Source organism: Saccopteryx bilineata, chromosome 4 (genome assembly GCF_036850765.1).
Source record: "Saccopteryx bilineata isolate mSacBil1 chromosome 4, mSacBil1_pri_phased_curated, whole genome shotgun sequence".
Taxonomy (NCBI): Eukaryota; Metazoa; Chordata; class Mammalia; order Chiroptera; family Emballonuridae; genus Saccopteryx; species Saccopteryx bilineata.
Window position 1 is genome coordinate 280,929,603 of NC_089493.1, and position 16,555 is coordinate 280,946,157.

The window sequence follows — 16,555 nt, forward strand, 5'->3', positions numbered from 1 at the left end:
AATTCAAAATCTAGACATACCATGTATATATAAACAGCTGTCAGTTTTATAGAAAACATTTAGAATGATGTTCGAAAGCTGAGTGTCTCCGCATCTGGCCAGTGAACTAATAACACTACTTTAATCACTTGTTAAAATGCAAGTGTTTGGGCCCAACGCAGAACCTTCTTCCAGTGAAGGAGCCTGTGAATGTGCATTTTAACATGCACCCAACCACTACTCCAGGTGGTTTTGATTTGTGATGAAATTTGACAAGAGCTGTTCTTTTTAAATTTTTTTTATTATTAAGTGAGAGGAGGGAAGATAGAGAAACAGACTTCCACATATGTGCTCCAACCGGATCTACCTGGCAAGCCCCCTAAGGGGCAATTCTCTGCCCATCTGGGGTCATTGCTTTGTTGCTTGGCAACTGAGCTATTTTTAGCACCTGAGGCTGAGGCCACTGGAGCCATCCTCAGAGCCCAGGGCCAGCTCACTTGAACCAATTGAGCTATGGCTGTGGGAGGAGAAGAGAAAAAAGAAGAGAGAGAGAGAGAGAGAAGGAGGAAGAGGAGGGGTGGAGAAGCAGATGGTCACTTCTTCTGTGTGCCCTGACCAGGAATTGAACCCAGGACATTCATACACCGAGCCAACACTCTACCACTGAGCCAACTGGCCAGGGCCAACAAGAGCTGTTCTAAAGGGATTCAATAAACACGTTTCACTGAGACAGCCCATAAAGACTAAGTCAACCAAATGCTCGTCTCTGGGATCCAAATTTTCTTCAAGAAGAGCAGAGGCAACAAGGATCTTGAAACTAAGTTGTTCAGTTTCATCGGTAATTCAAATTGTTAATAAACAGATAAAGCATTTCAAAATTATCAGGTAAATCAGTGAGAAAACAGGATATGATGTACCAACATCGACAGACACGGGGCTTTTTTAGGAATAGTTCTGTTGTGACATGTGGGCTCTCCTGAACCAAATGTAGATGAGCTGTTCATGACCCCCAAGTTTCAAGACCAATGTTTGTCAAATCCTGGCTTGATTCTTAATCAGTGGGCGTACTAATAAAGATGTTGATCCTGAACCCCACTGAGCTGACAGAATCAGATTTGGGGAGGCAGGCTGGGGCCTGGGAATCTGCATGCTTTCACAAGCTCTTCAGTTGATTCTGCTGGGTGCTAATCAGATTTGAGAACACCTGCTCTAGAAGAGGGAACTGAAGCTGAAATGAGTGGGGACAGATTTAGATTTACAAATGCTCAGTCATCAGGAGCCAATGTTCTCCAAGAAGTTTTGGCAAGAGGGCAGAACTGCAAGCCTAGCACTTATGCCAGATCTAAATGAAACTATCAACATCCCTAGGACTCGTAAGGAGCCTAATATTTCAGGACACAGTGTGATGATTTTTTTAAAATAGATTTTATGTACAATTATGTATATACAAAATTCTGGGGAAAAAAAATCCCAATTTCTTTTAGAAACATCTATCTTTAGCCCTTCACCCTCCCTAATTCCCTATCTGATTTTATTTCCAGCTCAACGATGTTGGGCAACAGATGAGCGTCTTTGGTTTCCTTTGCATGGAGTAGTTTGAGAGAAAAATCAGAAGACAGGATTGTCTTTGACCAATAAGCACTTATTTTTTTTGCAAGATTCAAATTGTACACAATGATGTGTTTGCAAAAATAAATAAAAGTGGGAGGGGGTAGGCACATCAGAACTGTCTTCCTAGAAAAGGTGGGCATCGAACCCCTGCACAGATTCTGAAAGCCAGTGGGGCTCAGGAATCCATGTTTTTATTGACACTTCTAGTGACTCTGGCAGGTAGCACAAGGGCTTTGAGAAGTTAATTAGTGGAATATTGAGAGACCACGTTCTCTCTCTGGAGCAGATAACACAAGAAAGAGGAAGTGCATTTCAGGGGAAGTAGGGCATAGAGGAACAAGAGTTGAGGTTTGAGCGTGTTACGTTGGAAGTGCCTTTGGGACAGCATCATCATATTTCCATATCATCTTGGCATTTATTGAAACCTAACAATTTGTGACAGGAAGCCTTGAGCGCTTCATAAACATAATCTCATTTAATCTTCACGACGCTCCTGTGAGTTGAGTATCGTTGCTATTTCCTTTTATAGATGAGGCTCCACAAGGTTAGTTCATTACCCAACAGGCTATGTAACTGAGTGACTACACTGTAGCATTACTGCGTGGGGGAGTGAGGCTTGCCTGGGGAGGAGGCAAGCTGCCCTATGGGCAGTTAAGATGAGAGTTTAGGGAGAATTGGAAACTGAGGATATCTATTTGATATAATCATATATGTGCGTACTTAATATTGTATACAATATGCATATACTACATAATATACATTTATTGATTGATGATCTGAGAGTTGACAAGATCACAGCATCCTCATTTCCATCCTCAAAAGAAACAGATGCAGCCTGACCAGGTGGTGGTGCAGTGGATAGAGCATAGGCCTGGATGCTGAGGGCCTAAAGTTCGAAACCCCGAGGTTACCAGCTTGAATGTGGGTTCATCCGGCTTGAGTGCAGGCTCACCAGCTTGAGCTTGAGTATGTGGTCACGGGCTTGAGCATCAGGTCATAGACATAATCCCATGGTCACTGGCTTGAGCCTAAGGTCACTGGTTTGAGCAAGGAGTCATTGTCTCAGCTGTAGCCCCCTGGTCAAGGTATATATGAGAAAGCAATCAGTGAATAACTAAGGTGCTACAACTACGAGTTGATGCTTCTCATCTCTCCCTTTCTATCTGTCCCTGTCTATCTGTCTGTCTCTCTCTCTTTCATTAAAAAAAGAAAGAAAGAAAGAAAGAAACAGATCCAGGGGTGTAGAAATTTCCAAGGCATAGGTAGACCAGGAAGGTAGAGAGATCCTCATTGAAGTTTAGTCGCTACGCAGAGCAAGTTCTTTCAAGATGCCGTTCGAGCAGGTTTTATGAGCTGTATTAGTAAAGAGAATCAGACTTGGAGGGTTCATTTTCAGCTGCTGAATTCGACGGCAGGCGCGGACATCAGAGTTCAGTGAGCTGTTCTCCTAAATGAGGTAGCATCATCTCCAGAGAAAATTGGATCGACAATGACCTGGTTTTGGAGAGCCACCCCCACACTGCAAAGAAAGCTCAAAAATAATTGCTCCCACATCATAGTCTTAGGACTTTTTTTCTTAATAAAAGCTCAAAAAAATCAGACATCCTTTTTATGTACTTGGAATTATTTCTTGTTAAACCCTATTAAAACTTTAGTAACAGAATTTCAAGGACAACCATAAAGCATTAACAATAGAAAAAACAGGTGGGGATTAAATAAGGTGGGACCCCAATTCTATAAACCTGGAGATAGAGAGGGAAGGAAAGAGAGGGGAAGAAAGGAAACTCAAATGAAATACATCAAAATGTTAACAGAGATCTTGCTAAACAATTAGGGTTATGGTCTTTCTCATATCCTTCTATACTTAAATTTTCTGCAGCAAATGTATTACTTCTAATAATCAGGAAAAATATTTCTGCTGAACATAATTCTTCATTTCCACATTTCCTTTGGGTATGTGTTCACGTATTTACATACATTGAATCAGTACGCCTGTAAGTCCGGGCTTTGCTTTTCTCAGTGAAATCTATAGCACCCTGTTGGACAGTTTTCACATTTAATAACCAGGTGATATTTCATTGAGTGAGAGGAATATGAACTTTTACTTTGAATTTACAATTGAACTTTTACTGCTCTGCATTGTCATTGTCCCTCGCCTGGCATCGGGGGACCCTACAGGGGATGAGTTCTTTTCTGCCAGTTTGCTGATACCGGTATTGTAGACCAGTTTTTGAGAATGTCATCCTACCTTATTTCTCACACTTCTGTGCTGTGAACAGCATTGTTTCTCTTCACTAGACGGCATGCTTTTATCTCGTGGACAACACAATTCCTGAAACGACTTAGTTTCCCTTTTGCTTAGGCTGCTACATAATTCAGAGCCTAATTTTTGATCCTCTGCTAGCAGCCGCAAAGCACTTATGTCCTGAATACCTGCTTCCTGATTTTCCCTATACCCTTTGCTACTTTTCTATCTCTGATTTCACTGAACTTGAATTGCTTTATCTGTATGTTGAAACCTTATTCTACTGCAATTTGAATAAGCTACCTGAGTTGTTTTGGGAACTAGGCAAGGTATTTCTGACTAACAGATAACATTTATTGCGAGCTTACCTATGTGCTAGGTACTGTTTGTTCTGAATGCTTTGCCCACATACCTTATTTAAACCTCAGAACAACCGTATGAGACCGTAACTATCATGATGCCCATTAACAAAGGAGGCAATAGGCATAGAGAGATTCCATAGCCTGTCTGCGGTCACACTGCTTGCTCCAGAGCCCATGTTTGGAGTCCTGTCTTAAAATAAATGGGAATGTACCCCTAACATTGCAGTTAGCCTGTTTCTAATTGGCTGTCATTATAAAAAACCTAGAACCGATTTTGTTCATACTCTAAAATGTCTCTTTATTTTTCTTTGAAACCCCTAAACTACTTTAAAAAGAGACAATATGCCTGACCTGTGGTGGCACAGTGGATCAACTGTTGACCTGGAACTCTGAGGTCACTGGTTCAAAACCCTGAACTTGTAGTAGCAACCCAAAAACTTATAGTAGCAACTACTGTGAGTTGATGCTTCTCATTTCTTTCTCTCTCTCCCCCCTCTCTCTAAAAATCGATAAATATATTTTTTTAAAAAGACGCAATAATTCTCCTTCCATTGCAGTGGAGAAGAGAAATGAACTCACAGGGGAAAATTAACCAGAAGAAGGTTGTATTCCTTATACTGTGGTACACCTGGTTAAGAAGTTTTACCTGGGGAGACTGAAGAAGCAGGGGCCCCCAGGAGGCTCCATCTCCCTAGGGGTCACCTCTTCTTATTGATCACTGAACATTTCATAATCTCATTTCGTTCTGACTCAACCCTGTCAGATAGCCATTCTCTCCATTTCCCAGGACAGGAAACTGGGGATCAGGGAGCAGGAACAACTCATCCAAAGCACAAGCCAGTGGCAGAGCCAGCATTCAAACTCGACCCGACATCTCTTTCTGCCCATGAAGGTGCTGACGAGCGAACTGTTTTGTGAAGGACTGGACCCCTTCGTCAAGAGATAGCAGAACCAGGATTGGGGAAGTGGATATTTTTGCCCACCAGCAGCTCAGATTTGAAAAAATCTCAGTACTGGGCTTTTTTTCTCCACTGTGAACACTGTAAACAGGTTCCCACTGACCCAGGTGCTCAGATGGTCAAGGCGTTAAAGCACCAGCCTGTGTTCTCTTTCAGCGTCTTGATCTAGCAGCAGGGGGAGGAGCGAGTTTCCCTGGGGCTGGGCTGGCTCAGTCCGCACATAGGGAGACACTGTTACAGCCCCTGGTGATTGCTGAGGCCACCCCTGAACAGGTGCGCCTGCCCTGGCAACTCCGGTGTCCTTCCACGGAGAGAAATGCAGGTGGGGGAGTGACAGTGACACTTGGTACCCCTCCAGGTTATCCTTCCCCCCACAGTCGCTTCCTGGGGTGCTGTAGCAAATTACCATGAACTTCAGGGTTAAAAGCAATAGAAATTTATTCTCTCTCAGTCCTGGACAGCAGAAGCCCAAACTCAAGGTGTCACTGGCCACACTCCCTCTGAAGGTTCTGTGGGAGGACTTTTCCTTTCCTGGTCCAGGTTCTGGGGGTTCCAGGAGTTCCTGGGCTTGTGGCCGCATCACTCAGTCTCTGCTTTTGTCTCTGTCTGCCTTCTCCCCTGGGGGGGGGTCTCTTCTTATAAAAGGATCCTCTAAGTCAGGGGTCTCAAACTCAACTCAGCATGTGGGCCGCAGAGCAAGATCACAGCCGTTCGGTGGGCCGCACTAGGTCTACAAAAGGCAACTGTTACGCAACACTTTTCTCACTGCAGTTGAAAACAAAAAAAAATCAGTACAACAAGCACAATCGTACATGCAGTTTACTCAGTGTCACAAAACGACCAGAAACTGTAGTTCGCATCACAACTGCTGTTAACTAAGCTAATATCTAGCTAGGATGCTAGAGAAATGAAAAATACAAGTAGGCCCCTAGGCTTACTTAATTTTATCCAAAATATTTTGAACTTCGTGGATTAGTCTGCGGGCCGCACAAAATTGTTCGGTGGGCCGCATGCGGCCCGTGGGCCGCGAGTTTGAGACCCCTGCTCTAAGTGATTGGATTTAGAGTCCTCCTAAATCCAGGATGATTTCATTCAAGATCCTTCCTTAACTAATCACATCTGCGAAGACCCAGTATCTCAATAAGGTCGCACTCTAAGTTTTTAGGTGGGTGTGAATTTTGTGGGGGACTCCTCAACCCACAGCCGTCACCTGGGTTACAGTGTGGTTGTCCCCATACCACCTTCTGACAAGTGGCCCACCTCAGCAGAGGCCGAGAAGGCTCTCTTCTGGTGTCCGGGGTGGCGGGGCGTTGCGGGGTGCGAGTCCTCACTGCTCGGGGCTCCACTGAGTGGTGCTGTGGGGAGTGTTGCCATGCCTACCAGGACTCGGTGCACACGCATGCAATGTGGGCTCTTATGCGTGAACCCCCATCATCAAGAGATGGGTCATTATACTGACTGGTTATCTGTCCCTTCTCCATCCCAACCTCTTCATCTCAGTTGTTTGATGGTCCTCATTCTCTGCCAGGCACCGTTATAAGCACTTCGCCTATAATTCTTCATTCAGTTTTCACAATGGCCCCCCGAGGTTGAGATGCCCCATTTCTCCATTGTGTGCACAGAGAAACCCATGCTGGCAGGTTAAGTCACTCGGCCCGTCAGCTTCAGACCTGGGATTTGAACTGGCTCTAGCATCTGTGCCCTTCACCACTCTGCTGTATTGCTTCTCATTAAAAATATATTCTCATCGTAAAATATTAAAAATGGCAATAGGAAGCATCTCCTTGACCATGGTCCAGTCCCCAACCACCCCCACCGCCAGGGGGGCCCTGCTGTCTGCCTGATTTCATGCCACTGCTCCTAGACCTTTGTTATGCATTTGCATATATTTCTATGTCTACACTTAATTATGACATTTCATTCTGTGGGGTGCTATCAAACTGTGCAATATGTGACAGTTTGGTTTTCAATTAATCATATGTTCTGAAGAGCCTTGCATATCTGTAGGTACGGTTACCCCCATTCTCTTCGGCTGCTGGAAGCAATGCCATGGTGTGCATACTTCACAACTGATTTAACCTCTTCCTTCCGGGGGTATCAGTCAGAGGCCATGTTACAAATCTCCAGCAGTCCTTTGTGATCTCTGGGCATAATCACAAGAAGTAGAATTTGTGAGTCAAGTATTTATACTGTCTTGAAAACTTTCGTCTTACTCAGCTAATTGATCATTTGATGGACTTATGTACTGAGTGGCCTCCTGGTGCAGAACGTGGACTTCAGAGTGAGAAATACCTAACTTCCTATGCTGCCTCTGATAAATACCAGCTGTGTGACCTTTAGCAAGTTAAATAACCTCTCTGAGCCTGCCTTCTGGGATTTCTTTGAGAATGGGATGAATTGATTTTAGGCAAAGTAGCTGGCACTGTATACGACACGTACTATGGATTTTTATCAAATATCAACTCTTTTCCCATTATCTCTTTCATTTCATGTTTTCTGGCCTTGAGATTCCCTGTCCTATGCTGGTGTGTGACACATTCATTAGCATCATTTCTCACTATCAGTATAATGGCATGCTTAAAAGCTAAGCATCCTGGATTCGGAGTCTCTCTCTGCTAACGTCCAGCTGTGGGAACTTGGACAAGTTAATTAACCTCCTAAACCCCAGTTTTCCCTTTTATGAAATGATGCTAATTTTGGTTCCTCCATGAAGGAGTTTATTGTATGGATTAAATGCAATATGTAGGCAAGAGCATAGTGTTTGGCCCATAGTAAATATTCTGGAAAAGTCTGAACAAAGAAAACAATTTTGAGCATTCTTTATTATATACTATGCACCTAGGTCAGCTCTGATCCCAGCCCTTGAGGAGTATACTCTAAGGCACTCTTATTATAAAATAGTTACATTCCAGCAGGAATCAATACTCTTCCTATGGCAGAACCTGAGTTGTAGGGTGAGGAAAGAATAGCATCTGTATAGTGCTCTTTAATTCACTGAGCAAATTTACAGCAAATTGATAGCAAATTCCTTCAACCGGAGTACAGCCATGTAGAAGAGATCGTTTTCCTTCTGGTCAGATGAGGAGAGGCACACAGACTTGCCCACCAGCCTGTGTATTGCTCCTCTGACCCCACATCCCACCTGAGGACTTACCCTTGGATCTGGGAAGCCCTGCAGTGATGCCCAAAGGCACGTTGCTTTCACGAGTAGTAGACTGGTTTGGAATCACTGATTGTGGAATGCCTTGGGGACGGATCACTGAGCCTCAGTTTCCTCATCTGAAAAGTTAAAAGATTGTATTACATGATCTATCAACTCCTGGGACATGGGTACATAATATTATACTTCTAATCAGGTGTGTGTGTCTGTGTGTGTGTGTGTGTGTGTGTGTGTGTGTGTTTTCTGAAGTGAGAAGCAGGGAGGCAGAGAAACAGACTCCCACAGGTGCCTGACCAGGATTCACCCGGCATGCCCACTAGGGGATGATGCTCTGCCCATCTGGGGTGTTGCTCCATTGCAATCAGAGCCATTATAGCATCTGAGGCAGAGGCCACGGAGCCATCCTCAGTGCCCAGCCCAACTTTGTTCCAATGGAGCCTTGGCTGCAGGAGGGGAAGAGAGAAACAGAGAGAAAGGAGAAGGGGAGGGGTGGAGAAGTAGATGGGCGCTTCTCCTGTGTGCCCTGGCCGGGAATCGAACCCAGGACTTCCACAAGCCAGGCTGATGCTCTACCACTGAGCCAACCTGCCAGGGCCTAATCAGATTTTTGATAACTGGTTTTAAAGTGTTTCTTAAGTATTTTTCTCATACCGGCTTTCAGGCAAAAGAAGTACTTAGTGATTATTTAAGAGATGTGAATTTGCTTAAACAGTTTATCCTTAATAACCTGCGTCACCATTCCATGGGTAGCTTCTATGGTACTTCCACAGCTGTCCTGCATAGCTTTGGCAACTTGGTCTTCTGAATTTTAGTCGTGTGTTTCTAAACCCGACATGAAATTTCCTCATTCCAGCTGGGTTCTGACTGTTCTAATTTTTCAGACAAATCAAGTACCTGGCCGGTGGTATAGTCTGCATTAGTAAGCAAGCCAGAGGAGCTCAGTGTACTCACCCCGCATTTATGCCACAAAAGCTCAAGCAGTTTGTGATTTAAAGAGGACTTGAAATGGGAGACTTCTAAGGCATCACAAACACTGTTTGCAGTATACACCAAAGTTTCCTGTTTTATTCAGTGGGATAGTCTGGTACTCGGAAGGTCCTCCATTGGGAGATTTGTAGTCCTTTGGGCATGTCCTACGGCAGGGGTCCCCAAACTTTTTACATAGGGGGCCCGTTCACTGTCCCTCAGACCGTTGGAGAGCCGGACTATAAAAACAAACTATGAACAAATCCCTATGCACACTGCACATATCTTATTTAAAAGTAAAAAAAAACAAAACAGGAACAAATACAATATTTAAAATAAAGAACAAGTACATTTAAATCAACAAACTGACCAGTATTTCAATGGGAACTATGCTCCTCTCACTGACCACCAATGTAAGAGGTGCCCCTTCCGGAAGTGCGGCGGGGCCGGATAAATGGCCTCAGGGGGCCACATGCAGCCCGCGGGCCGTAGTTTGGGGACCCCTGTCCTACGGGCTCCAAGATTTATTTTCCCTGAAGATATTGTTCTTGTTGGGTCAATCACTACGGCTACCTACCGATGGCTCCTGGAGCTCTGATTGAGCATCTGAGTGCTATCATCAAACTCAGAAAGCCAGCAGCCATAGCCAGTGTGGCTAGGATACCAGCCAATTGCATTTTCAAGGCAGCCAACCTGTTTGGCGTTCTCTGTGTGCAGCCATGTGCGCCTGCGTGGCAGCCTGAGCCTTATCCTTGGGTTTCAGTGCCTTCTACAGGCAAAGTAGAATTGTTTGCAATGATCATTGTTTCTCCAGCCACCTTTTCCAGCATCGGGCCTGTCACCTCCAGCTTGCCCCGTGATCTGGCACTCATCACCATTTTCTGCAGGGCCAATGCTGAGATGTTGCAGTCCTGAAAGCAACGGTGATCCTTAGCCCAGGGCTTCACGGCCAGGATGTCTGGCTGCTGTTTCTTGTCGTATTTGTAGATTTCATCAATGCTCTGAGCTTCCTACATATAATTGGCCCATTCCCAGGTTTTTTGAGCTATATGACTCCCAGACGACACCTTCTCTAGGACTCTGAGAAGCTGTTGCCTCCATAACCAAGCTGCTTTGCCTGGCTTAATCTCCGGGTGTGGGCTTCAGACCCTCACCGCAGGCGCAGACCCGTCCTCACTGCTCTCTGAGGCAGCCCTGGCACACCCCATCTCTCTTTTTCTCTGAACTGCCTTTGTTTTCCTTGGTGCCTACGTCCATCTGTAGCATTCCCCTTTACTTTCTCTTCCCTGATTTCTCTCTCCGTCTCTGCTTCACTCTCAGCCTCCGTCTTACAAAATTGCTCAGAATATTCTCAGTTAAAATATAAATACTAGCCATCAGTCTTTTTCCCCTCAATTCACAGTTGACTGTTACTGGTTGAAATAATTAACACAAATTAAACTCACAGCAGCTAAAAGCACACAGGGTGAAATTTGTTATTGACTAAAAATCCATAGATGACTCAAACCTTCTTGGCTAATTTTAGATCTCTGCACAGTTTTGACCCAGGAGCATTGGATTTGATGGAAATAATCACCACAAAAGAAAAGTCACAGTAGCAGAAGTTATGAATCAGTAAAATTTGTTACGATTCGAATTCTGATCAATGAATGAAAGCCTTATAAAATTTAAACACCCAAGAACTGACTGCAGTGAAAATAGTCCAAAAAAATGGAAATAATTTAACTACACTGTGCAAGACATCAATCTAGGGATTAAATTAGTTTAATGGAGTTTGTTCTGAAAAATGCTTCCGCATTGAAAATGCATTAAACTTTGCATTCACAGATTGAGAGTCAAAATGTGATTCTAAGCCACTTTCCTGAAGCCAGTTTCAGACTACCCTTGGCTGATGGCAGAGAGAGAGCTGCTGTGGATGTTGAGTGTCTCTTGCCTAACTAAGCACTTTCAGAGGTTGTCATGCCTCCGTGGTACCACTGCTTGGGCCCACAGATGCCCTTCGCCCACGAATAGCCCCGCATCTGGGTGCTTGAGGATGGCTGCATCACCACCGCTTCCTGGCCTGATAATATCATCACTGCCACAGCAGTCTCCACTGCCTCCTGCGTTGGACCCAGGATCTGCAATTTACAAAACACCTTCACTTCCATTTTCTTCTATCCAGCAGCCAGCCCTGTGAGAGAGCTGGTGTGTCCCCATCTTACAGATGAGAAAGCCAAGGCTCCCAGAGGTCCGAGATCTGGGCCTTGTTCACTGAGTGGGCAGAAACCCGTCCACTGCTCCACAGTTGCCAGACATGCTGCCTGGCCTAAATTGCTGGGTGATGTGTTCTTCTTCATAACAAATTTCTGATGTAACCTAAAAAGTACCTCAGTCACCATCAAAGAGATGTTTAATTTTCAGTAACACTTGAGACTAGGCCTCCAACACACACACACACACACACACACACACACACACACACACACACACCACGAAGGTTTCATTAATTCATCAGAACAACTCAATGTCTTGTTAAAGGCTTCTTGAATGTTAATGAATGAATAATTAACTTTAACTATATAATTAGCCCTTAAGTATGCTGAGACCCCCCCCCCCCCCCAGAGAGCATCTGAAAACATGCGTAAGGAGATGAAAAGCGAAAACCGGAAACTTTTGATTAGAAAATGTCAAGCCACTTGACAATGCACGTTTCCTTTCTCAAGGGGGCCATGGTCTTCCTCTGTGTTGGGGGAACTTCCTCAGAGTTGCTGACCAGCAGCCTCAGGGCTACAGTGAACTTTCAGGCCATCCCGCTGGTACAAGAAAGGCCAGCTGCCGTAGCAGGACCATATTAACACACTCCAGCAAGCTGTAGCATCTCTTCAAAGCTGTCAAAAAATCTGTCAGGAAGCTGCGAGGTTAAAGGAGCACAGGGCACATGACAGTCTTCCTTGCTTTGCTTCTTTGCAAATTTGCCAAAAGGAGGTCTTATTTCCCCCTTCTCATTCTGAATTACTGTCATTTTTAATCATTTGCTTTCTTTGAGGACTGCCGGTGACAGGGAGAGGGTGACAGCACCCACACAGCCTCCGTGATGCCTGGCGGGGAGGGGGGCATGTCACAAAGCTGGTGCAGTGTTCATTTCAGGCTTCGGTTCTGTTTCAGCCCTCATGTTGGGGAACCGAGGTGTCATTTCATTTGTCACAGATGTTTGGAGAAATGATCAGCCTTCTGTAGGGCGTGGAGTTGGGCTGGATAGGAGCTCTGTCTCCAATCATGGTTCTCTGATCCTGACTTTTGAGCCCCCTGTGCCCAGTAAGAGAAGCATTAGCCAGTGCTAGCCATGTGACCTCAGCAGGAGCAGGGAAGGTGTGGACAGAGACGGTTTCCTCTTGAAAAGCAGGAGGAGAAGACGCAGAGCAGAGAAGCACACTGGGTGTCTTACCTGTGAGCCCTCAGGCGTCCAGCTGACTGCTGTGAGTTCTGAGGGTCTCTTCTCCCAGTGCCAGCCTCTGATCCCTGTGATGTTGCAAACCCAGAGCTGCCAATCACCGCATGGCAGCCTCACATACCACTGTCTCCAGCGATCAGAACCCCAACCCCCCAAGTGCTTCTGGTCTAAACTTGGGCTTCAGTTTCAGGCGGCCTTTTTCTCTTTCTTACCTTTCCCTTCAACAAGACGCGTGATCTCCACCTCCACCCAAACGCCTCCCGAACAAACGAACCAGAGGCGTCTCCTGTGGGCTAACCCCAGACCTTACACAGGTACGCGCCTGTTGGGGAAGAAACACAGGAAGCTGAACAGCCCACCAAATCTTTTAACTCTATTCTGGTCTCAGCCTGGCTTCCTTTTTCAAACCACTGGGCTTGAATTATATAGCTGTATCCTCCAGTCTGAATTTCATAAGTAACAGACAGAGCTGCCTTAGTTTATGTCAGTAGTGCTGTGGATCACGCAGTCATAGTGGTCAGTCTGTGGCCTTTGGTCTCAGGCTGTGTGCGTCCAAACACCGCTCTGACACGCGTAAGCTGGTGGTGACATTGAATGACTATGCCTCTCTGTGACTCAGTCCTCATCTCTTGGGGGTGACGGCGGCAGTTGGCAAACCTGTGCATAGTTGGGAGGAATAAAGGTCACGGGATAACACGTGTAAAGTAGTTAGCACTGATTTGTCACACAGGATGCGTAGAAGTTGCAAGTGCCTTTACCGTAAAATCTGAATCTGATTGGGTGCATCTGTGTGTCTTGAGCGTGTATTATGTGCCAGTCACTGCGCACACGTTTTAATCATGTTACCACGTTACTCCCAGCATCCCGCTCTCCGCTCTGTGCTCAATGACTTTGACTACCAAGCCCGTTCTTGAAAATGTCAGCAATTTTTTTCTTTTTTCTTTTTAACAATGGGAAAATTTTTCTTTCAATTGAAAAAGAAGATTGTCATGAAATATGTACAGTAAAGATTTGCTCAAATCCGTGCTTAATGATTTAAACCATGGCCGGCCACATCTCGTGTGCTTGCCAGGTGCGGTTTTAGATTTCCGTCTCAGAAATGCATCAGCAGGCAGTGGGTTAACAGGATGAGGAGAAGTGTCACCCAATAAATACCCACGTAAGAATGCCCCTGTGCGCATAAAAAAGTGTTTGTTTATGTTTAGTTTTTGAGGAATTGGGAGAAGAGAGTTGGGTGAGGCTTTGAAAGCCTTAATAAAACCCAGGTTCTTGGAATCTCCATGGCAACTTTGATCTGTGAAGTGTGGCTGTTGCAAGCACCCCACTTCTTCAAGAGGACAAATGCCGACCATAGCGTGTCGTCTGCAGGGAACACGTGCTATCCAGAGTCTCAACTTCCCTATGAAGAGTCACTGAAGGTGACTATTGGCGCAGAATTATAGAGGGATGAGTACCTCAGCAGACCACCAGCCATATGAAACAGGAAAGTGACCTTCCTGAGGACGTAACCTCATCCAAATCTGGACTCGAACTCAGATCTTTTCTACCTGCTCATCCACCGCTCCCATCACACCCCCTACAGCATCACCCACAAATCGACCTTTTAAAACTCCCCATTTCATATTTCCATGGTCTTAGTATTTGCCAGCCTTCCAGAAAAGCCGTTTCCCTTTGATTTGTCGGATCTGGCTCACCAGCACCATTGACAATGCCCACTTTTCTTCCTCTTCTGCTTGGATGATCTGATCCCCCGTTAATACTCTCTGAGTCTAAAACCACGTCTCCAGTCCTGCAGCCTCAGAGAAAAGCTTCCGACTCTTTCTGTGAGTGAGACGAGCCTTGCAGTCTCGCCCCACCTCTAACCGTTATAGGAACAACAATTTAAAATGAAGAACGAAGTCATAAACCTTTCAAAGAGTTTTGTTCCCATAGGGCGTCCTTTAGCATCTGTCTCCGAAAGCATGCAGCAGTTTACATGCTCTCTCTGCCGCTTTTCTTCTGCCTTGCTTCACTGTTTCACATTTTCTTGTTAAAAGAAAGAAAGGCAGTGAGATTAAGAAAGTTTCAGTCAAGTTCAGTGATCTTTGACTTAATTTTCCTACCTACTTTAGAGTTGAGTATCCATTTGCATGTTCAAGGGTGATCATTCCAGCCTTGTGAAATAACTTTAAGAGTTGGAACCAAATATGCACACCCATGAAGGGAAGAGGGCTCCAGGTAATGAATGAGGCACAGCCAGGCCATTGGGGGGTTGCAAGGTGCTCGCCTTGGGGGTGGGGGTGGGGTTTGCTGACTGGGAGGGGCATACAGGACTTCCGAGATGATCAAAATATCCTGTACGTTGACCTGTGAGGTGATTTCAAGGATGTGTACATATGTCAAATTTTATCTAACACTTTATTTCATGTTATACCTCAATAAAAATAAACACATCCCCACAACACCTTATGTTTGTTGACATGAAACATGTTCACTATGTGTGGTGGTGAACCGAGAAAAGGATTTTACCATGTGCAATAGTTTGCATGGTATAATCCTATTTGGGGAGGTTAAAACAAGGGTCGGCAAGCAACGGCCCCCCGGGCCAGCCTGTTGTTACAAATCACCTTTCACTGGAGCAAAGCTGGGCGCATTCATTTATGTGTTACCTGCGGTTGCTTTTGTGCTGTGTGTTAGTTCCCAGGGCTGCCGTGAAATGTGCCGCAAACGGAGGGGGTTAAAAAACACGATCCTTTGTCTCCTGGTCCTGGAGCCTGGAGGTCCGAGATCAAGGTGTTGACAGCGTCGCGCTTCCTCTGCAGGCACCAGGGCAGGATCTGTCCCCGCTTCTCCCCAGCTCCTGAGAGCTGCTCGACTTGTGATAGCATCACTCCAACCCGTACATGGTGTTCTGCCTGTGTGTCTGTGGTCAGGTTTCCCCATTTTGTAAGGACACCAGTCAGATTAGATTAGGGGCCCCCCTACTCCGGTATTAAATAAGTAGACCTCATTTTAACCGATAACATCTGCAATGACCCTATCTCCAAATAAGATCATACTCTGAGGTGTTGGGGGTTAGGACTTCAGCCTGTGAATCTGGGGGAGGTGGCTATAATTCAGCCCTTAACATGTTAGAACAGCAGAATTGAGTGTTTGCAACAGAGACCATATGGCCCCCAAAGCCTAGACTGTTTATTAGCTTGTCTCTACAGAAAAGTGGGCAGCCCCTATTTTAAAGATGTGTTTGTATGGGTGTGGCTCTGTGTGTGTGTGTACGCGCAGAAGAAGTGTGGAAGGTTGTTCGCCAATCTGGTAACAGAGGTTGCCTATGAGTTATGCAACTACAGGTCATTTTAATTTTAATTGTATTCTTAATATTTCTACGTTATTTGGGTTTCTAAAAATCATTATGTAATGATTTTTTTTGTAATATGAATGCACAGCAAACATGCTTCTTTGGGAGGAAGAAGCCTTATTCTTATGTAGTCCCTCTCCCCTTCCCGCCTGCTGGTGCCGTTCCTGCGGCCCCTTAGTGGTTTATTTTGTTCTGATGCGACCTTTCTAAATAGGCCGCTGCTCTCTGCTGTTGGGGGACGCGAAGGGGAGCAGTGAACAAACCAGCAAACTCAACTGTTTACTCACTCGGGCATAAGGATTCTTCATGTCTTTATTTAGCCACCTCTTGTTACTTGGAAAGAAAAGGTTCTGGCTTTTACCTCCTCATTAAAAATAGATCCTTTTATGACGAGAGGATGGAGCAGCCGTGAGTCATCATCTCTGGTGTGCAAGAAAGTGTTTGGTGCTGGGTCAGGCCTTGGCAGCAGGGCCCTGAGATGGTACACCGCCATTGCCATGACTCCC

General features: G+C 45.3%; 1 protein-coding gene and 1 pseudogene across 1 annotated transcript in view; one reads left to right on the forward strand and one right to left on the reverse strand.

Moving 5' to 3' along the window:
- Nucleotides 1–16,555, forward strand: part of GRIN2A (glutamate ionotropic receptor NMDA type subunit 2A) — a 409,746-nt gene that overhangs the window by 357,746 nt on the left and 35,445 nt on the right. The gene's annotated exons all lie outside the window — the stretch shown is intronic.
- Nucleotides 2,888–16,542, reverse strand: LOC136334070 (uncharacterized; annotated as a pseudogene).